Source organism: Euprymna scolopes, chromosome 30, assembly GCF_053919585.1.
Source record: "Euprymna scolopes isolate OS-2025 chromosome 30, ASM5391958v1, whole genome shotgun sequence".
Lineage (NCBI taxonomy): Eukaryota > Metazoa > Mollusca > Cephalopoda > Sepiida > Sepiolidae > Euprymna > Euprymna scolopes.
Genome location: NC_136511.1, coordinates 56,637,098 through 56,662,500, shown reverse-complemented (window position 1 = coordinate 56,662,500; position 25,403 = coordinate 56,637,098). Strand labels below are relative to the sequence as shown.

The following is a 25,403-nucleotide window of genomic DNA, read 5'->3' as shown; positions in this document are numbered from 1 at the left end:
TCAACTTGTCCTTGTACCTAAGCCAAGGACGTCCGACAATTCTTTTACCACCCTCAAATTGACTGTACATCGCAATTTTTGGAATTCTGTCATCGGGCATCCTCAATACATGACCAGCCCACCGCAATTGCGATTGAATAAGGAATAATTCAATGCCAGATATTTTGCATTTTGGGAATAATTCGGCATTTGATACCTTGTCGCGGAGGCTAAGACCACATATGGAGCGTAGACAGCTTTTGTGGAAAACGTCCAGCTGATTAATGTGATGTCTGTATGGAGTCCATGACTCAGATCCATAAAGAAGAATGGAAAGAACAACAGCACGGTAGACAAGGATTTTTGTGTCTAGTTGAATACCCCTTTCATTCCACAAGCGATGGCAAAGATTTCCAAAGGCAGAAGTGGCCTTAGCAATCCTGTTGACAATTTCATCATCAAGAGAACCGCCCTGGTTCACCTTGTTACCAAGGTAAGGAAAGGACTTGACATAATTGATATCATGACCGTCGACTTTCAGCTTGCGCGCAGGAAATCTATACTCTGGTGGATTTTGCTTTATGCCTTCAACTTGTTTTGGGGTAGGGTGTGGCTGATGCACTACCTCAGTCTTCCTTATGCTAATTGTCAGGCCAAAGGCCTTGCACGTGGCTGAAAATCGATCAAGAAGAACCTGGGCTTCCTCAAAGGACGTGGCTACCAGTGCGGCATCGTCAGCGAAGAGCAAGTCGCGAATAATTTCGGTGCAAAGAAGAGTCTTGGCCTTAAACCGTTGATGGTTAAATAAGCCACCGGATGACCGAAATTGAAACTTGACACCAGTGTCCAAATCATCAAATGCATGTTTCAGCATTAGTGAAAAGAAGAGTGCAAAGAGGACTGGCGCCATTACACATCCCTGTTTGGTCCCATTCGTAACATCAAATGGATCAGACATCATACCATCTGAGACAACACTGGCCTTCATCCCCTCGTGAAAGGAAATGATCACGTTCAGCATATTTTCTGGAATACTAAGCCTTCTTAAAACTTGCCAAAAAGCATCGCGATTCACAGTGTCCAAGGCCTTCGTCAGGTCAACAAGCACCATATACAATTCCTGATTTTTCTCACGGACTTTTTCTGCCACCTGACGTAAGGAAAATATTATGTCAATGGTGCCGCGACCCAACTGAAACCCACACTGGGATTCTGGATACACCTTATCAACGAGACGATTTATGATTCGGTTTAGAATAAGCCTAGCCAGAATCTTTCCGGCAATTGAAAGCAGAGATATCCCCCGATGGTTGTCACAGACATTCTTGACTCCCTTATTTTTGTAGAAATGTTTGATGCAGGCATCTTTGTCGTCCTGTGGAACTCGGCCTGCTTTCCCTATCTTTACAAAGAGAGCATGGAGCTTTTTTACCAGCACATGCCCACCATGCTTGTACACTTCAGGCAGAATTGGATCCTTTAGTGATGGGGACTTACCAGAAGCAATTTGTTTGATGGATTCCCATACCTCCTGATAAGCAGGTTCCAATGACAATTCTGGAATATCTGGATTCTGAGGAATAGAGGACACAACATCGCTGTCAATGACAGATGAGGTGTTTAAGACAGTTTCAAAGTGCTCCTTCCAACGATTGAGAATATCTGATTTATCAGTCAGCAATGCCTCTCCATCGGCTGTGCTTAATGGGGAAGCACCACTTTTCTGAGGACCAAATACCTCTTTCAGACCATCATAGAAGGCTTTCGTGTTCTTGCTGTCAGCAGCTCCCTGCAGTGCAATTGCCTTATTGTACCACCATTGTTCTTTCATAGCTCGGAGAGCTCGTTGTACCTCACCTTTACACTTTTTGTAGGCTGTGTGCTTCACTGTTGAGTTTTTGTCCTTAATCCAAGATTTTTGAGATGAGTGCATTTGGTTAATCAGTGCATTAACTTCATCGTCACTTTCGTCAAACCAATCCTGGAGAGCTCAGTTCTCTTTTCCCTGGATTTAAGAGGCCGCACATCAATGCGTTTGGGGACTGTTGATCTTTTAACTTTGTGCCTTTGCACATGCAACGACAGTTTACTTCTGAGAAGGGCGTGATCCAAAAGATAGCAAGAAGTGAGGAAAGAGCGAGTTATTTTGAAGTCACTCATGTGCTTCCGCTTTGTTATGATGAAGTCAATAAGATGCCAGTCCTTTGAACGAGGATGCATCCATGTCGTCCTCCAATGCACTGGTTGTTGGAATATGGTATTGGTAATACAGAGGTCAAACTCCCTACAGATTGTAAGAAGTCGTAAACCATTTGCATTTACCTTGCCTATGCCATGCTTACCAAGTACACCAGTCCATGACAGATGGTCACTACCAACACGAGCATTGAAATCGCCAGCAAGGACGAGTTTATCATGGTGTCGAACTCTGGAGAGGACATCACGGAGGGTATCGTAGAAGTCATCCTTCTCTTGATCTGAACTGGCTAACGTTGGGGCGTAAAAACTAACTGGCGTCACCCTGGTGTTTCCTTCTAACTCTAGGGAAAGAGTTGCCACACGATCAGATATGCCTTTGGGCAAAGACGATAAGGACTTTGCCATCTTGGACTTAATGGCAAAACCAACGCCTGATTGGCGGGGTTCATTTTCTGCCTTTCCTGACCAAAAGAAGTCATATCCACCCTTTTTCTCTCGAAGTTGAGAATTGCCAGGCAAGCAAGTTTCACATAAGACAGCAATGTCAACATCATACCTCTGTAACTCAAGAGAAACAAGGGCTGTCTTGCGCTCGGGTGTAGCATTATTATCCTGGAGGGTACGGACATTCCAACACCCTATTGAGAGATTCTTTGTTGAGGTTTTTTGTCGTATTCTATTATTCTGACTGCGTAACTGGATAACCAGACAGCCGCAGCGGGCTGCCAAGTTAAGTGGTGAGCAAGCAATTTTTTTATGGCTCCTTTTATCGCCCCCTCGCCGCCACAGGGAAAGCAGTGCTATCCCTAAATAGGGCTGCTTTGTCCCTGATGGAGGACACGAACAGCACAATTGCTCACAGGTTTGTGCTAGAACGGCCATCTACCATCAGCCGCCACTGTGCAGAGATCCGGCTGAGGACTTCCAGTAATATCCTTTACCTGTCCCCGTCGCTTTCACTCCATCGCCAGTGGACTTCTTGCAGGACAGTATGAGGTTTTCATAATGAAATTACGATAAGCTGTCAGAAACCCACACAAATGACTTGATTTAAGTGGTGAAGGCTCGTGTAGGACCATCCACACTTTTTGGAACTGCTGATTAACTCACTCGGTGCAAACCAATTGCCACAGAACAAGCAGACAACAACCCTCAGGTTTGATGTAAGAGTTTCCTTCTCTTAGTGGTATAACCGCGCCCCCAGACACCAACCTGGTAATTTCCTTGTACTGGCGCAAATATATATATATATATATACATATATATATATATATATATATATATATATATATATATATAAGTATACATACACACATGATGCTAGTTGGCCGTTGACCCCGAAAAGGGGTTCATTCGCCCTTTATATATATATATATATATATATATATATATATATATATATATATATATATAAAGTTGAGTTCCTTCGGCCATAATCGAAACTGAAACCAAAACTTATGAAGAATTCGTGATAAAATTATTTATCAAAATAAAAAAGATGATTTAAGTGCCATCAACTATAGTCGAAACCAAAACTTAAGAAGAATTCTTGGTAAAATTATTTATGACAAGAAATAGAAGAACATAACAATTAAACGACCTCAATGTAAGCGTGACGCACAAAAGAACACACACGCTATCATATAAATATATAGATGATTCTGATTTCGTTTACCAACGTCTCCCTGAAAAGAGATGGGATTCATTTCCAGAGACTTCTCTCAATCCCGGCTCCAAACCAGGAGCTTCAAAGGTCAAGAGTTTTCCTAAGGATGTTGGTGGTACCTACAATAGCAGAGGTCTGAAGGCCGCCTAGAACATCGGGGATTTGTAGTTTTTCAATTGTCCTTCCAGACGACTTGATACTACTCCTAGCGTCCCAACTACGACCAGGATTATTTGAGTTTTAACCCTGTACAGGCCTTATCTCTAAGGCCAATGGAGCATAATTACTCCATTTCTCGTTCCCCTTCGCTCTGACATTCCTGTCTCAGGGTAGTCTGCAATTTGCCAGTTTTTTTTTTTTGAAACTTTGTCAAATAATAATAATAATGATAATAATAATAATAATAATAGTAATAATAATAATAATAATAATAATAATAATAATAATTTATGAAATAATAATAATATAACATCAACACCTCGAACTGTACAACAGTCAAAGTGATTCCCATTGTAATTGAAAAGCTTGGGAACATAACAAAAAAGCCACCATAAATGAATTAATCAGATGAACAATTTCTTTTACAATTTTGCAAAAGGCTTGCCTGCTGGGAACGGCAATAGTGTTAAAAAGAGCTTGAATGTCTTAATTCAAATGAATTGATCTGATGTTCAAGGGAAAAAATATAACTGAAAACATCCAAAGGTTAAGACTACTATAATAATAATAATAATAATAATAATAATAATAATAATAATAATATTTAGCGGGACCTGGGAAAATTTCACAGCGGCATTTTCCATATGTAATATATTGTTGTTGGACATTCTGTGGGCATTCTATTCAGCATAAAGGAAGGCACAAGCGTATTATTCTAGCCCTTTTATTAAAACTGTATCGCCCCCTTACTAAAATGATAACTTTGATGTATTTCCTGGGCTGATTATTTCATCACAAACACACTCAAATTTCATCATTTCTCACAATTATTGAATATGTTACCATATTCGACAATAATTTATCATAATTTTAACCCACATTATCGCCTCTCCCCTTACTAAAATAAAAAATTTGATATCTTGTATGGGCTGATTATTTTAAAAAAACACAACTATCAATTACTCACATTTCATCATTTATCATGATTCTTGGATATGGTTTCGACAATAATTTTTCATCATTTAAACTTACCATATCGTGCACCTTACTAAAATAATAACTTTGATATATTGTCTAGGCAGATTATTTCATTACAAACACACCAATGAATTAACTCACATTTCATCATTTTTCATTATTTTTAGATATGTTACTAATTTCGACAATCATTTTTTATAAGTTAAACACACCTTATAACTTCCACCCTTACTAAAATAATAACTTTGATATATTGTGTGGGCGATTATTTCATTACAACACACCAATCAATTAACTCACATTTCATCAGTTTTCATAATTCTTGGATATGTTACTAATTTTGACAATCCTTTTTTATCATTTTAACCGACATCATCCCCGCCCTTACTAAAATAATAACTTGTCTGGGCTGAATATTTCATTTCAAACACACTAATGCATTAAATCACATATTATCATTTTTCATAATTCTTGGATATGTTACTAATTTCGACAATCATTTTTCATAATTTTAACCATCCTTATCGCCTTCTGTTTCTAACATAATAACTTTGATATATTGTCTGGACTGATTATTTTATTAGAAACACACCAATCAATAAACTCACATTTAATCATTTTTCGTAATTCTTGGATATGTTACTCTTTTCGACCAATTTTTTTTTGTAATTAAGACCATCTCTATCGCTCTCTCTTACTAAAATAATAAATTTGATATATTGTCTGGGCTGATTAGTTCATTGCAAACATACTAATGCATTAACTCACATATTATCATTTTTCATAATTCTTGGATATGTTACTGATTTCGACAATCCTTTTTCATAATTTAAACCATACTTTTTACTAAAAAATAACTTTGATATATTGTCTGGGCTAATTATTTCATTAAAAAACACAACTATCTATTAACTCACATTTCATCAATTTTTATAATTCTCGGATATGTTACTAATTTCGACAATCACTTTTTATATGTTTAACACACATTATTAACCACCCTCTACTAAAATAATGACTTTGATGTATTATCTGGGCTGATTATGTCATTGCAAACACACCAATACATTAAATCACATATTATCATTTTTTATAATTCTTGGATGTGTTACTAATTTCGACAATCATTTTTCATAATTTTAACCACCCTTATCGCCCTCCCTTACTAACATAATAACTTTGATATATTGCTGGGCTGATTATTTTATTATAAACACACCAATTAATTAACTCCCATTTCATCATTTTTCGTAATTTTTGGAAATGTTATTAATTTCGACAATAATTTTTCATAATTTAAACATACCTTATTGCCCTCTCTTACTAAAATAATAACTTTGATATATATTTCATACTTCTTGGATATATTACTAATTTCAACAATAATTTTCATAACTTTAACCCACTATGTTGCTCCTCCTTACTTAAATAATAACTTTGATATATTGCCTGGACTGATTATTTCATTACAAACACATCAATCAATTCCGGGTATTCTCATAGTATATATGTTCCACCTATCTTATCCAATCCCGGGTGATGCCGCATATTCGGCTAGTATATATCTTGCACCTATCTAATTCGATACCGGGCAACACTGGGTATTCTGCTACTATATGTTTTCCACCTATCTCATTTAATACTGGGTGAAGCTTTCTGCTAGTATATATTTGCACTTATCTCATTCAAACCCGGGACTGACTTCATATCCGCCACCCCACTATTAAATATATACATGAAATAAAGTAATGTTTAAATTGTAAACTGTTTCAGCCATTTCTGGGACTGACTTTATATCTCCAACCCACTGCTAAAAATATATATGAAATAATGTAATATCTAAATAGTAAACGGGGCTGACTTCATATCCCGCACCCGACTGTTATAAATATACATTAAATAAAGTAATGTTTAATGTGTAAACGGTTTCAGCCATTTCCGGGACTGATTTCATATCCCCCACCTTACTGTTAAAAATATACATGAAATAAAGTAATGTTTAAATCGTAAACGGTTTAAGTCATTTCCAGGACTGACTTCATATCCCCCATCCATTGTTTAAAATATACTTGAAATAAAGAAATGTTTAAATCATAAACTGTTTCAGCAGCTTTTCGAAATTAATACATAAAAACATTATCATGGTTAGAGATTAGGCAACCATTGCTTCAACATGCATTTCTGAGTGTAGTATCAATCTTAGCCTTCCAGTGACTTTTTTGGTCTTGGTTAATGGAGGAGAACTTCTTCATTACTGATACAATTTTTATTTTTATTACTGACCAGAGCTGTTTTTTAACCGACCTTATGTCCAACTCTGCCTTTGTGAGGAGGCAAGTAAACAAAAAAATAAATAAATAATCAGAAGGGATATTTTTCAGGGTAACTTATAATTAATCAGAAGAGACATTTCCAGTGAATCAGAAGGGACATTTCCAGGGCATTTTGTAATTAAATCAGAAATTACTTTTCCCAGTTACTTTTGTAATATTAAAACTTTGTTACATTAAATATAGTACCTATTTACAATGCCTCCCCAGATTTAGACACCTGGGTCGATTTTTAACGTGGAGAAGAGGAACTAAAAATTGTCTCAGTCGTAAAGGATTTCTCCTCGAATGAGAGAGAAGAAATTGAAATTTAGCGTCTGAAGAACAGATACTACACTTTGATCTTGGCCAAAAGGCCAAAAACAATAAATCATTTTTATTAGCTTTGCCTTAACAGCGACACCAATTTTTTTTTTTTATGGATGTAAAGTGTGACACACAAAAGAACACACACGCTATCGTATTAATATATAAATAATAATAATAATAATAATAATAATAATAATAATAATAATAATAATAATATAGGATGGTCCACTTAAAAGTAGTCCAGAAAATGTAGTAAAGAGGAGGAAAATTCTTTTACTGTTTAAATACCTGTAATGAAATATGCTGGAAGTGCCCCCCCCCCGTTGACATCTATGCATTTCTGGGCATGTTTATCAACATTTACAAATACTACCTGTAGATCTTCTCTGGTGATCCTCCTGATAGCGTTGGTAATGTTTTTTAACTGGCCTAGATTGTGAGGATTATTTGCATAAACTTTTGGTTTTAAAGTCCCTTAAAGATAAAAATCACACGATGACAAGTCTGGGGAACGTGGTGGCCATAACCCTTTGCTTATTGTTCTCTCTTCTGTAAACATGTCATGAACTCGTGTCAGTGATCTGCGAGACGTGTGGCATGTAGCGCCATCTTGTTGGAAAAAGAATTGCATTTTGTCTTGTGGTGTCAGTTGGGCGTTAAAGGAAAGATTAGAGAGATCGGGCTACTTTTAAGTGGGCCACCCTGTAATAATAATAAGAGAAACAGTCAAACTCTTTGGGAATCAAGAACAACATCACTGTACTCCAGAAGTCAGCTCGGCTGGGTACAGCAAACATTCTACACCAGGTGTTTTCCATCTAATCGACCTTTTTAATATGCTCACAAACTTTGGTGCAAAAACCTGCTCTTGAGTTAAAAATTAACCAGTGTAGAGCATCACAACACTGTGAAGTTAACGAACACGATGATGATGATGATGATGATGATGATTGTAAGTAAAACGCTCCTACCCAACCACCCTCCTTTGTGTGTGGGGGGTATAGCACCACAAAATAAATGAGGAGGGTCAAGGAGGATGGAAAAACTAGCCAGACCTCCACTGGGTGAGCAAAGAGGACTGGAACCTTAGAGAGGCTTATTGCTACCCAAATTCCAGTGAAGACCAATGGCCGGAGCCAATGAGAAATCAATAGTAAGCGGCTGTTGTGATAACGCAAATTCATCTGCAAAGGTTATCACATGGAGAGTACTGGAAAACAAGTTCTTTGAAGATGGCTTATGTGACTACGCCCAACAATGGAAAAAGCGACGATCCAAGCGCTGGTGATGAAATGAAAGAAGATTGGTTTAATTTTTAATTTTTAATCAATTCTTATTCGTGCCACTTTGGTACAGTGGTAACGTCACCAACTTTAAATGCTACAATTTAGGTTTCGATTCTAGCTGATGGCACCTAGATATTTTTTTTACTTTAGAAATCACGACTCTATAATAATATATACGAAATCTGGACAAATTAAAATATCATATTTAAGCATATTTTATGCCCGATTAAAGCCGTCCCCGTCCACTAGTTCTATCTAAAAAGATATTGAGCGGTGTATATATACAAACTAGTCTGTCTTGAATCGAGTTTTTTTTCAGAAAAAATATCTGAACGACCGTTTCAGTAACTATTATATTACTTCTATGATATGAAATTTTTTATTGAATGTCTAATTGCACATATGGAACCATCACATTGACATAACGATTCTCACCTGATCACCGAAGTTAAGCAACGATGAGTCTGGCCAGTACCAGATGGGGGATTATTTGGGAATGCTAGGCACTGTATGCAACGGGAAACTACTGTCTTTATTTATCTTGCCAAAATTACCATGGCTTTACAATTTGACTAATTCACAACTCGCACAGCAGCTGCCGATTAGCGTAATGGTTAGGAGCCTTGACTGTTGTACAGGTGGTCGGGTTTAAATCCTAGCTTGAGGTAGTTGCCTGTCTAGCCGCACTGAGGAGCTGTGGAACAGCGAAACAGTACTGTATGTGGATGACTATATATATATATATATATATATATATATATATATATATATATATAAGAGTAAATAGCTAATAAAACATGTTAAAAAACACTTTGAAAAAGAGTTAAAAACATATTTAATCTGAAAAGGAAACACTTAATAAGTGGATAGTCCTTAATCCATGGAGTTTCGAAGAAATACTTTCCTTCTCATCAGAGGGTAGGAATTAGCAAAATGCGGGATCGGATTTTGCATACAAAAGTATTCGATGAAACTGCAAGTAAGTCAAAGATCTTACTTGATAACAAAAAGTGAAGCAGAGGGAATATGGTGAAGAAAAAAGTGATTACACGTTAATGGATAGTCTGGTGAAAAGTAATTATCCAATGACGGTAAAATCCAAAAATGTAAATCTAAGAAAGTTAATTAAATTTCCATTCGCACAAGTAAAATCTAAGGAAATCACGTAATTGGAAGATGGTCCAAAATAATCCAAAAGGCCGAAATCCAGGGAATAATTCACAAATATGTACAAGTAAAAGAGGGAAAAATTCCAATAATATTAATAAAAGAAAAATAAGATATGCATTTGACACGGCTGCCGAGACAAAAAGTAATTAAGAAAAATCAGTGAAGAAAAAGGAAAAAAAATCGGTGAAGAAAAAAAAATTTAAATGGTGATAGAATTAAATATAAAATAGAAAAGCAAATGTCAAAATGACCCAGACAAAATAACGTTAAAATGCGCGAAAAATATACGGCAAAAAAGAGGTCAACTGAAATGTACAGGTTATTATTTAAGAAAATGTCATCAAGAGTCATTAAAAGACACTAAATGGAAAAAATAAAAATAAATGAATAAAAAATTAATAAAAAATAAAATATAAAATAAAAAGATTTTTTAAGGGCAGAGGATTGCCGGTATCTGCAAATTCCCGGTAAAGCAAGTAAGTATGTAAGTAAATGCATATAGTAAAATATAAGTAAATATACATACAGGATATGAATGTGTAGGTAGATTGATATATTTGATAGATAGGAATATTTAAAGACTAAAACGGAAATATAAAACACCGGCCAAGCAAAGAAGAAATAAAGAATTAAAAAAAGGATTATTAAGTTATAAAGTATTAAGAAAGTATGTAGAAAAAAACGAGAATGTTAAAGAAAAATTATATATATCTGAAAGGGTACAGTAATAACTATGTAATTTCAAAATTACCATAATTAAATTTGGACTTATGTTTACAGAAAGAGATCAGTTCGTTTTTAGGATTTATTATATTGTTACTTTGAGAGGAAGTAATTATAGTTATAGCTTCGGTAGTGCAGAGGCGACATGACTTAGAGACTGGAGTATAAGACTGTACATTTTTTTTATGATAGTCCATTTGATTGAGGAGAGGGTATTATTGGAGTTAAGTTTTTTAATTAAAGTGGTTAGAGAAGTTCCTTGGTTATTATTAGAATTATGGTTGTTAAAAGAAGAAATGTGGTTTGATATTCGTTTCTTAATTAATGTTGAAGTAGCGCCGATATGTGTATGCACTTTATTAAAAGCTCGAGGTTTGATATTAATATTAATTTGCTGATTTGTATTAGTTAAATAGTTTGAATTTTGTCCATTGTGTTCAACAAAGGGTGTGACAATGATTGCACGAGGACTATTTTGGAGGGGATAATGAGTGTTGTTAGTGTTAGGATGGCTGTTAGAAGAATTATTATTATTATTATTATTATTATTATTATTATTATTATTATTGCTAGTTGCATGATTGTAGATGGAGGGGCTGATCGAATGGTATATTGGATTAGTAACTATATCAAATGGAGGATGGGAAGGAGGATAACTTGAAAGCGAAATATTAGTGTCTGTTATGGGAGGATTGCGTGGGAGCTCAGTAATTGTGCATGAATATATAACATCTTTATGGATGCAATCATTATTGGGTGGGCAAAGATGATGTTTGTTATTACAATTACAGTTAGTTTTGGGTTGAATTGGGAAAGGGATTTTTTGGGCTGATTTAATTTTTTTGTTATTAGATGTTAAAAATCTTTGTGCTAAACTAGGCATTGTTGAATAAGAAATCCTGATTGAGTTTTTATTGAAAATAGAACTATATATGTGTGGGTATTTGAAAGAGTTTTGTACAATGTTAAAGAATTCCTTAGGTATATTAGTTTTGACATTTACACTAAATGGAGGATTAAACCAAATATTTTTCTTTCTCCTGATGCGACTGGGTAGGTTAGAGGTATTACGATTAGCATTTTAGTTTGGATTATATATGCAGACTGGTTCATTGTTATTGATAGCGGCAGATCTTGTTATTTGAACTGGTTTCTTACGAGTCATATTGTGTGTGATTACAGATTTAAGGCGGCCTGCAGGAGGAGCATAATTGTTATATTTAATCTTTTCCTTGTGTCCCGAGTTCCTTAAGGCATTATTGAAGAAAGTAGCATTTTAATTAAAAGTTTTTTATCAGCAGAAAGAACAGAAATTCTTCGAGAGACAGATGGTACTATAGATTTTATAATTGAGTTGGGTTAGTTAGAAGATTTATGGACGTATAAAAGCGTAAGGTTCAGTTTATGATAGGGGCTATGAGTTTTGGTGTTAAGATTAAGTGTAACATCTAGAAAATTTAAATTTTTTTTGTTTGGTTCGATAATTATAGAAAGACCAAAGTTATTAAAGAAGTTATGTAATTTTTTAATTGTTTTGTTGTACTCTCTTGGCCTGGCTGTTGTAGTAAAAAGGGCATCATTTCTATAAAGACCCCCTTGGATATGTTTAAAGTGGTATTTAAGTTCTTTCAGTAAGAAGAGTCCCACTAAATCGGTCACTTCTGCAAAGTCAGAAGCACCCATCAAGATGTCAAAATTATCAGGGGTGTCCTTTCTAGTCCAAAACTTATTGTTAAATTGTATAAGGGACTTTCTCGCTAGGAGAATTAATTTAATTTCTAAATTAGTTCAGTCAGAATTTCTTTTAGCAAAGATTAGAGCTTTATTTAAAAGGATCGGAGAACCTGATTGATAATAATTTTGGATGTCAAAGGTTATGAAGTTTTGGGGGTGTTTATTTTTTAAGGGAGACAAACCAATTAATTACGGAATCTGAATTTAGCCAAAGAGGGAAACTTACTTTTTCTTTAATAGAAGGGATGATTCTATTTAAGATATTTTTGCTTACAGCACCTAAGTCAGATAGGCAGATAAATCTGATGAAGGGGTTGTCATAGAAATTAGGTTTATAATACTTGAGGGTGAATCTGGGGGTACCCGGAGAAATTATTTCAGTTAAGTTATGAATATTCATAGAAGTCAGTAAATGTTTAGCTTCAGAATTAATGGAGTCTAAAGTCTTTGGAGGGACTATTTTATAAGATTTATTAAATTTTTTATACAAAAGTTTTTTTTATATGTAGGAGAGTCAAGTTTATAATAATTTTTTGTCTTATCAGCAGGGACGAATATATGTTTATTCTTTTCAACTTTTTCGGCAAAATTATTTATTTTTCGAGTAACCGGATTATAATGGTATTTTGTTTCTTAAATTTAATTTTTTTGACTAAATTTAACATGGAATTCTCAAACTCCTACAAGGTTAGGGTTGTATTTAGGGTGGGCACTAGTTTTTAATTTGTAAAATTTGGCAACGATTCTTTCGATTTTCTTTTGTTCTCTATGAGAGTTGATAGGAAGTTAATTTGTTAAGATTTCTGGGTGAGGTTGGTCTTCAGAGGAAATAGGCGTTTTAAGTTTATTGTTAATGCTTAAATCATGGTGATAAGCCTTTCACCATATATTTTTTAGGGAAGTGTTCAAAGCGAGAACAAATTTTTGGATATATTCTTGTTGGGTAGGAATAGGGATATTTTTGGCAGACAGAGGAATGTGTTCCTTTTCAAACATATCTGGAGAGAATAAAAAGCTCAACCAAGTGGGAGCTTATAATAAAATAAAAATTACAATTAAATTTACCAAAATGATCCAAGATGGTAAAACTAAAGTATATTATAAATATTAAAGAATTAATATTTATAAATTAATCTTAACCAGATGTAAAAGCTCGATAACACCAAATAGGAGATAGAGCTTATAATAAGAGCAAATAGTTAATAAAACATGTTAAAAAACACTTTGAGAAAGAGTTAAAAACATAATAATCTGAAAAGGAAACACTTAATAAGTGGATAGCCCTTCATTCGCGGAGTTTCAAAGAAATACTTTCCTTCTCATCAGAGGGTAGGAATTAGAAAAATGCGGGATTAGATTTATGTGGATGACTGAATATATATATATATATATATATATATATATATATATATATATATATATATATATATATATATAAGGAATGAAAAAATACCAGCGGTGGTTGATGTTATGTTCTAAGAAAAATAGAAAAACCGAATGAAATTATTAAAAAATCAACGTTTCGTCCTTATTTCAGAGGACATCTTCAGGATAATTGAAATAAAAATGTAAGAAAAGAAACACATATTTGTCCTTCCCGACATGGGTAGGATTCAAAAACTGTCTTTTTCGCACGATCTATGACTTTTTCTTTTCTTACATTTTTATTTCAATTATCCTGAAGATGTCCTCTGAAATAAGGACGAAACGTTGATTTTTTAATAATTTCATTCGGTTTTTCTATTTTTCTTAGAACATATATATATATATATATATATATATATATATATATATATATATATATATATATATATATAAACTACTCTTTTTTATATAGAATTAGCGGAGGGGGGCGGCTTTGCTCGGGCATAAATACGCTTAAATATGATATTTTAATGATTTCGTATATATCATTATGGAGCTGTGATTTCAAAAGTAAAAAAAAGGTAAATTTTCAGATTAGGTCCACCTCCACAATTTACTTTTAAATAACAAGTTTTATATGGTTTCGATTATGCTGCATACGAAAATCGCATTGGAATTTTGCAGAAATAATTAGTTATCGAGATATAAAAAGTTGTATTAGGCATTGTATTCTTTCGTGGCCATCTTTTTTACGCGCGTGCGCGCCATAAACAAATCTACTCATCTACAAGGGGCGTGCAATAAGTAATGCCCTTGACCCACTTCCAGTTGTCTGACGTAGCTGAAATTTTGCATGTGCAATGATTTATATCTCTACGGGTTATGTGGCAAATTACAGCTCTGAACTAATTCTCGTTTCTGTTTTACAGGTGTTTGAACTGAGTCAGGTGTGAAATGGAGCCTGTTGAATGTCGAGCAGTGATCCGGTTTTTGTATTTGAAAGGACGCACACCACAGGAGACTTTTGATGAAATGAAAGAAACTTATGGTGATAATGCCCCATCATATGACCTTGTAAAACGCTAGCATCGTAAATTCAAACATGGCTGGAAGTCCGTGGAAACAGCTCCCAGATTTGGTCGCCCTCCGTTTGCCATTGATGAGGCATATGTCCATCAAGTTGAGGCTGCCATTTTGGAAGATCGGCGCATTACTATTTGCTATATAGCCCAAGATGTCAAGATTAGTAAAGGGTCTTTGGAAACTATCATTCATGACCATTTGCATATGCATAAGGTGTCTGCCAGATGGATTCCCAGGTTGCTCACACCATTCCAGAAGCGAGAATGCGTCGAGTGCTCGAGGATGAATTTGGAGATGTGCCAAGAGATGAGTCAAAGTTTTTCAAAAGACTGATTACACAGGATGAAAACTGGGTTCATCACTATGATCCAGAGACCAAAACCCAGTCAATGCAGTGGAAGCACTTGGACTCACCACCTCCAAAGAAGGCAAGGGTGCAGCCCTCCGCTGGCAAGGTCATCTGGGACCAGGACGGAGTAGTGATGACAGATTTCCTGGCAAAAGGGTACCACAATTATAGGAGCCTATTATGCTTCACTTTTGAGGAAATTAAGGGAAGCTATCAAAATCAAGAGGCGGGGCAAGATCAGCAAAAGTACCCTCCGCCTGCAGGACAATGCTCCGGTCCACAACTCGCATGTCGCCAGATCAGAAGCATGGGTGTGTGGTTATGAAATCATTCCCCATCCTCCCTACTCTCCTGACCTTGTACCCTCTGCCTTTCACCTCTTCCCAGCCATGGAGTTGTTTTTGAAAGGAAAGCGTTTCCCAGATGATGCAGCCTTGATTTCTGATTTCTGAAGTCACGTCGTGGTTGGAGGACCAACCTGGGGTGTTCTACAAAAACAGTCTCCAGAGCTGCATCAAACGATGGGAGAAATGCATAACTCTGGCTGGTTCCTATGTAGAGAAAGACTAATAACTGTGCCAAGTTTCGCTGCTCTACTGCTATAGATAGTCGATCAGAGGCATTACTTATTGCACGCCCCTCGTATGACTGACACTGCACGCGCGTAAAAAAGATGGCCGCCAAAGAATACAATGCATAATACAACTTTTTATATCTCGATAACTAATTATTTCTGCAAAATTTCAATGCGATTTTCGTATTTAGCATAGTCGAAAACCTATCAAAGGTGTCGTTTAAAAGAAAATTGTGGACGTGAACCTAATCTAAAATATACCAAAAAAAGAAAAAAAAAACCCTAGGTGCTATCAGCTAGGATCGAAACCGAAATTGTAGCAATTAAAGTTAGTCAGCTCTCAAAATTGTAGAGCCAAGATAACCTCGGCCAAATAAGTAAAAACGGTAGTTTCCTCGTTGCTTTCCGCCTTGATTCGCCGACGCCATTAAAACAGCACGGATGCTGCATGCATGCGATTGCAGCATAAACACAAGTTGAAACAGGCCGACCGAATGCAATTAACAATTATTCCAAACGTGCAGTTCTTTTTTTTATTATAGGAATACAAGAAAAAGATCAAAAGTAAACCAATCAATATATTTTTTAATCGATAGAACGAGTAACTTAAAACGTGGTTAGAAACACGGATAACTGCAATAAAACAGTTCATTTAACAATTGTAATCTGCCGTTATATAAACGTGTCTTTTAACGCAACTCATAAATGTTTTCCTTGATAGATATCAATTAGGGAATGGTTACAAACGGGTTTAGTCAGTGCAAAATACATTTCAGCGAATACATAAATATGCACCCGTAGCCATCTGCTATTAATGTGCGTGTTCATTATTGTTATAGCAACTTCCGAGCATCAATATGTTGGTATACCGATGATAGGTGCAGGTATGATTGCAATATTAAGATAAAAGATACAGTGAGCACACACACACACACACACACACACACACACACACACACACACACACACACACACACACATATATATTATATACTTAAACTACTTAATTTACTCACATAAAATTAATATACGAAAGTATAGATTCATGCGTAAACTTTCAGTATTTATTTCAAAAGTGCTCAATACGTAGGTAGAGCTAGTTAGTAAGTTATAAAATGTATATGGCGATTAAGCTGCACTACGCATAAGCCTGAAGAGTCCAAGAGTGGATGAAACGCGGAATATTCAGTGTAGCTTAATCGCCATATATATTTTATAAATTACTATATATATATATATATATATATATATATATATATATATATATATATATATATTATTTTTTAAACAATATATATATATTATTTTTTAAACAATATATATATATTATTTTTTAAACAATATATATATATATTATTTTTAAATAATATATATATATATATTATTTTTTAAACAATATATATATATTATTTTTTAAACAATATATATATATATATTATTTTTAAACAATATATATATATATTATTTTTTAAACAATATATATATATATATTATTTTTTAAACAATATATATATATATTTTTAAACAATATATATATATATATTATTTTTAAATAATATATATATATATTATTTTTTAAACAATATATATATATATTATTTTTTAAACAATATATATATATTATATTTAACAATATATATATATATTATTTTTTAAACAATATATATATATATTTTTAAAACAATATATATATATATATTTTTAAAACAATATACATACATACATATATATATATATATATATATGTATATATTGTTTAAAAAATAATTATCCACTGACACTTATTTCGTCGCATATGACTCATCACATTGGCTGAATCATTGATGAGTCGTAGATGATGAAACATGTGTCAGTGGATAATTATATTTTAAACAATACATATGCCGCTCCCCATTTCGGGGTACCAAATTGGTCAAAGAGAAAATTATTCCCAACTCGCATTTAAATAAAAAAGCATTTTCGTATATAAATAATGTTGAATTGATTAAAAAATATCGCAAACAAACATGAATTGGTCAGGCTAATTTATCTGAAGGAGAAAACTAGATTCTTTATCAAAATTGTTTTTGTTCACGTGTTTTAAGGAAGGTGGTGTCCGAGCAACATTGCTGGGGAACCATGATTTAATATATTGTTTGGCTTTTAAATCCCCGAAACAGCGTTTCATAGTAAATAACTGATGATCTCTTTAAGAACATTAATTCTATTGTTTTTTCATGTAAGTAAAACGATTCATCAATGCAGGAAATTAATTGACTTACTGGCAAAATAATTTTCCAATGAAGGACACTTTTTTATATAGTTTTAAAGGTTGTAAAGAAAATTCCAAGACTATAAGAATATAGCTTCAGTATAGTTACATTCCAAGATTCAACCAATTTTTATCCATCCAAAACAGCTCCTCCAGAATGTTTGAATTTTGGTACATTTTTTTTTACAGATCCGTTTCCTTATGCAGAAACAATCGGTTATTATTATTATTATTATTATTATTATTATTATTATTATTATTATTATTATTATTATTATTATGTCAATACCGACTCTTTCTGGGCACATACTCCTCAGAAAAAATATAAATTCTTTGCTGAGTAAGAAAAAAAATGATGACAATATAATGTTGGAAAAAAGGAAAATAGGGAGAAAAAAATGAAAGAAAATTCATAGAAGCCTCATCGGCGTGTGTTTGTTCCGGCAGACACCTTGGCTCATATTATTCATGTGGTTCATATTTATATATGCTCAGTTATTATATTTAATGTACGTTGCGCTTCCAAGCAAAAAGGATAGGTATATACAAAGTGAAATATAATTAAAAAACATATTTGACAAAACACACACACAAACACGCATAAAAGTTAAATTGTGTGTGTTTGTACATTTCCCTACCAAACTACTCTGTCAATTTTCAGTTTGCAGACTCGATATTTCACATAAAGGGATATTGTTGGCTATCAAGGGGTCAAAGTTCAACGATTTGACTTTTGAAAACTCTACAAAACTTCTCTGCCAATTTTCGGTCTAAACACTTGAGATTTTAGATTTAAGTTACTTGGACATGGATCCAACTTTTTAATTTGATTTGAGCCCAAAACAATAAATGCTAAAGGGTTCAAAATTGGGATCAAAGTTTTTAAAAAACTGACCTCTTCGGTCTCTACTAAATTGCTCAGTCAGGTCTAAACATTTGAAATTTTACATAAAGTTTATTCAAGAATAGGGCAGGCTTTTTAATCGGTTTTGGGGCGAAAATTTGTTTGCCAAAGAGTCAAAGTTCAAAAGATTTGACCTTTGCGGTCTCTAGCAAACTATTCAGCCAATTTTGGGTCTAAACGTTTGAAATTTTACTTAAGGGTATTCAGACATGCAGCATGCTTTTTAATTAGTTTTTGGGCGAAAATTTGGCTGCTAAGAGGTCAAAGTTGAAAGAGTTGGCCATTGCAGACTCTAGCAAACTCTTCGGCCAATTTTGTGTCTAAACACTTGAAATGTTAGATGTAGGTTACCTGGATATGAGTCAAACGTTTTAATATATATATATATATATATATATATATATATATATATATATATATATATATATATATATATATATAAAAGTGAACGTGTCTGTGTGTATATCTGTGTGTCTGTGTGCGTGTGTCTGTGTACATTTCCCTACGCAATGACTCTGTCAATTTGTAGTCTACAGACTCGAAATTTGATATACAGGGTACTAAGGTTAGGGAATATCGATGTGATCGGTTTTGGGCCAGAAATTTGGCGATTAAGGGGTCAAAGTTCAACGATTTGGCCTTTGAGAACTCTACCAAACTCCTCCGACAATTTTGGGTCTATGCACTTGAAATTTTAGATATAGGTTCCTTGGACATGGATCTAAATTAATAACTTGATTTGAGCCGAAAACAATAAATTTTAAGGGGTCACAATAGGGGTCAAAGTTTAAAAAAATTGACCTCTACAGTCTTTTCCAAATTACTCAGACAATTTCTGGTCTAAATATTTGAAATTTTACATAAAGGGTATTCAGAGATAGGGCAAGCTTTTTAATCTGTTTGGGTCGAAAATTTTTAGTTACCAATATATAAATGTATGTATGCCTGTTTGCATGTCTTCCTTAAACTTTCAATCGAGGCGACGGATTTTACCAAGATCAGTATCGTTTTAAAGTTCGATCTTTCATACGACAAATATCGAAAAATTGGCTAAAAACATTAATATCTTCCCATTCAACTAGACACTTTTCTACGGGGGGGGGGGGTCACTTTTTTCGCTGATATTTTTTAAAGTTATCCACTCCTTTAGATTGTCTAGCCTTTATTTTTTTAAATGTTGCTTCCGTTTTGGCGGTGGTCATAACAGCATAAACGTTAGTTTTACCCCGTTCTTTTCCTCCTTTGCGGTACGAGTTTGAGCCTGCCTTCCTACTACCACTTTTTTTTTTTTTTGCTCAACATACACATCCAAACACCCGGGAAACGCCGGGCTGAAATGCTAGTATATATATATGTTAAAGTGTCTGTCTGTCTGTGTACATTTCCCTATACAATATCTCTGTCAATTTTCAGTCTACAGACTCGAAATTTGATATACAGGGTACTGAGATTTGGGAAAATCTTTCTAATCCGTTTTCGGCCAGAAATTTGGCTGTTAAACGGTCAAAGTTCAACGATTTGACCTTTGATAACTCTACCAAACTCCTCCGACAATTTTGGGTCCAAACACTTGAAATTTAAGATATAGATTCTTTGGACATGGATCTAACTTAATAACTTTATTTGAACCCGAAAAATAAATGTTAAGGGGTTATAATAGGGGTCAAAGTTAAAAATATTGACCGCTGCGGTCTCTACCAGATTACTCAGACAATTTCTGGTCTAAACATTTGAAATTTTACATAAAGGGTATTCAGAGATAGGGCAAGCGTTTTAATCGGTTTGGGTCGAAAATTTGAGCTACCAATATATGTATGTATGTATGTATGTATGCTTGCATGTTTACCTAAAACTTTCGGCAGAGGCGACGGATTTTACCAAGATCAGTATCGTTTTGAAGTTCGGCCTTTCATACGTCAAATATCGAAAAATTGGCTAAAAACATTAGTTTCTTCACCTTCAACTGGGCATTTTTCTACAAGGATGGGACGCTTTTCTTGTCGATATTTTCAAAAGTCATCCCCTCTTTTCGATTATCTAGCCTTAATTTGACCTACATCACTTCCTTTTTGGCGGTGGTCTTAACAGCAAAGACATCACATATTTTTTTCATTCTTTTCCTCCTTCGCGGTATGGGTTTGAGCCTGCCTTCCTGCTACCACTTTTTTTTTTTTGCTCAACATACACCTCCAAACACCCGGGCAATGCCGGGTTCTCCGGCTAGTATATATATATATATATATATATATATATATATATATATATATATATATATATATATATATATATACGTGAGAATGTGTGTGTTTGTGTGAGGACATTCTCAACCTACTTACTTGACTTACTTAACGTATTTTTGATTTACACTTGAAATTTGGTATATGGGGTATTCAGACACGTGGAAAACTTTTTAATCTGTTTTCATCCGAAAAAAAAGAAGGCTGTTAAGGGGTTAGAATTGAAAAATTGGTACTTGAGAGTCATCAGATTTTTATCTGTCAACTGTTTCATGAATGCGCATGCGCGGCTATGAAACATGACAGCTTCTTTATAGTGTATATATATATATTAACAGGATCAAAATTCGCAAGATAAGAAAAGATTATTAAAAAACTTTTCAAATTCGAAAGTGCAGAATTATAAATATAGAAGTATATATTTATAGAGCAACAACTTTATCCAGATTTAAAAGGCTCAATATCAGTGATAGAGACTAATATGAGTAGAAAAGGTCAAGATATTGTAGAATTAACTTTACAATATTTCATTCAAAACAAGGCGTACGAAATGATGGTGAAAGGTTCCTTATTCCATGGAGTTTCAAAGAAAGACTCTTCTCAGAGGAAAAAACGTTAATAAAAAAAAGTATGGATAAGTATCTATTTTTACCGTTTAGCTCAATCTTTAAAAATATTCGAGAAGAAAAATTGAAAGAAAAGTATATGTTTATAGATAAAATGAAAGGGAATACTAAGCAGAGTCCAATATGTATGGTTATAAATATCCAGTGATATCCAAACGTTCACAATAGGTGGGGAGATTCGTGAGTCCAAAAAGAGTTCTGTAAGATATTCTTTAGAATCTCTTTTAAAAAATAGATACTTATCTATGTTTACCTTTTGCTAACTTTTTTCTCTGAGAAGAAGAGCCTTTCTTTGAAACTCCATGGAATAAGGAACCTTTCACCTTTATTTCATATTCCTTGTTTTGAATAAAATATCGTAAATTTAATTCTACAATATCTTGACTTTTTCTACTTATATACATATATACTAGCAGTTCAGCTCAGCTTTGTATACGTGCACATGTATATATTAAAAAGTGTGCATATGTACGGTAATGCCTTTTTATATAATAGGCTTCCTTAACTATCAAAGAGAAAAGTGTGTAAGGATCGCAGAGGTAAAAATTTTTTAAAATTTGACCCCAATTTTGACCCCTTAACATTTATTGTCTTGGGTACAAATCAAGTTAAAATGTTTGACCCATGTCTAAATAACGTACATCAAAAATTTCAAGTGTTTAGACACAAAATTGGCGGAGGAGTTTGGTAGGATCTGCAAAGGTCAACTCTTTCAACCATGATCTCTTGGCAGCGAAAAATTCGCCCAAAAACTGATTAAAAAGCTTGCTGCATCTCTGAACATCTTTTATTTATAATTTCAAATGTTTAGACCCAAAATTGGCTTCATTGTTTGCCAGAGACCGCAAAGGTCAAATCTATTGAACTTTAACTCCTTGGAAGCCAAATTTTCGCCCCCAAACCGATTAAAACGTTTGCCTTATGTCTGAATATACTTTATGTAAACTTTAAAATGTTTAGACCATAATTGGCTGAGTAATTTAGTAGAGACCGCAGAGGTCAATTTTTTAAAAACTTTAATCCCAATTTTGAACCCTTTAGCGATTATTGTTTTGGGCTCAAATCAAATTAAAGACTTGGATCCATGTCCAAGTAACCTACATCTAAAATTTCAAGTGTTTAGACCGAAAATTGGCAGAGGAGTTTTGTAGAGTTTTCAAAGGTAAAATCGTTTAACTTTGTCCCCTTAACAGCACAATTTCTAGTCGAAAACCGATCAAAAAGATTTTCCCAAATCTCAATACACCTTATGTCAAATTTCGGGTCTGTAGACCGAAAACTGGCAGAATTATTTTATAGGGAAATGTACACAGAAAGACAGACACACACAAACAAACACACACAGAGATATTTTTACTTTATATATATATATATATATATATATATATATATATATATATATATATATATATATATATATATATATATATACTCGGGTTTTTTTATATTCAAAAGTAATGGACTAATGAATTCAACGAGGTTGTTAGATAGTGATCAATAAAAAGAGGTGATAATACTTGTTTATTGTTATATAAACATGCTCACATCCCGCTGCTACAAATAGCCACTTGTTTCAATCAAACAACAGATATCATCAGGCAGCGACTTGACTATTCAAAAGTTCAATGAATAATGGATTTTTATTTTAGGTAGGAACTCTTTAGAAGTTGGAGTTAAAAAACTTAAAACACAGGACTTTAATTAAATAAAAAAGTAAAAAGGGAGAGGCAATTTAAATAAAGTTAAAAGATTACAATGGGGGGAGAGTGATTGAGAAGAGAAAAAAAAGGAATAGAGACAGAAATAGAGAAAGAAAATAGAGAGAAAACAAAATAGAGAGAAAAAGAAGAGAGAATATATATATATATATATATATATATATATATATATATATATATATATATATGTGTGTGTGTGTGTGATATGGAGAAGAAAAGAAAAAAGATATAAATGGTTATAATAAAGAGAATAAGAACTAGAAGGAAAAGGAAAGAATAATGAGATCTAGTTAAATAGAGAAAGAGAGAAAGTAAGAATTTGACAGTATATAGAAAAAGAAAAAGAAAAAGATCTGCGTGTCAACCAATTTATGAACAATTATACAATTCAGTAATGAAACATATTATTACAAATACAAACAGAAGATACAATCCAAGCGTCAGAAATGAACGTGTCAAAAAAGGCAGTGAATGTATTCAGCTAGCATATTTATCATCTTACATACGTCCACGAGTAAAATCAACGCAATTCAAACATACGTCTACCATTAATTAGGCCCTTTATGCTAAGTGATATAAGTTTAAAGTTTTCGCGTTTTTATTAGATAAATATATGAATAAAAGAAGAAAATAATGATAAAACAATATTAAAATTATTATTAATAACAATAAACATAATAGTAATGATAATAATAATAATAATAATAATAATAATAATAATAATAATAATAATAATAATAATAATAAAAACAGAATAAAATTAATATTTATTATCTTTTTAATATAACATATTTAGCCATAAGAGGGGATTAAATAAATTAAATAGGTCCAATAATTATAAATAAAAAACTACTAATATTTATGTATATAAAAAGAATACAATACAAATATATATATATATATACACACACACATATATATATATCCAAATATACACACACATACACACACACATATATATATATATACATATATATATATATATATATATATATACATATACATGCACATAAGTAAAGGTGTAACTATACTATTAAGTTGGATGTTTAAGCTATTTAAGTATAGATATAAAGTCATATTAAATCACAAAATAATACATTCAAGACCAGATTACTAATAACACAGATACAAGTACACTTACCTATAAATATATAAATATATTCAGGCAAAAGAAGTAATTAAATCAACGAAATACTCAAAAATAGCGACGCACAGGTAGATAGTACCCAAATTAAAAATAATAAGATACATATGTATATACTCACAGAGAACCAACCGACATACAAATAAGCATATATATACATATACATATATATATATATATATATATATATATATATATATATATATATATATATATATATATATATAATCTTATGTATACCCATACATACAAAAAAAAACAACAACGCACACACACATATATATACTCACACATTAATATGTATAATTTACATAAATTATATATATAGAAATACATAAGAATACAAATAATTTGGCAAGACTACAGATAGATGCATACACACATAGAAACATACAAATGGATTGAATAAACATGGGAGGGTATACCAAATAATATAGAAATATATAGATCTAAGTACACACGGTCATAAAATAAATACATAGACACATACATATACACATAGACACACAGGTATATAAGATAGGAGAAGTAAAGAATGAAATCAGGAGAGGAGAAAGTATATTAATAGTATTTTAATAAATTATAGAAATCAGTGACAATTTTTAATTTATTTAAATTT

The 25,403-nt window shown here is 33.1% G+C and overlaps 1 protein-coding gene and 1 pseudogene across 3 annotated transcripts in view; both read right to left on the bottom strand.

Annotated features, from left to right (window-relative positions):
• Positions 1-25,403, bottom strand: part of LOC145254815 (potassium channel subfamily T member 2-like) — a 534,670-nt gene that overhangs the window by 279,991 nt on the left and 229,276 nt on the right. The window lies entirely within an intron of this gene.
• On the bottom strand, positions 7,473-7,678 carry LOC145255048 (U2 spliceosomal RNA; annotated as a pseudogene).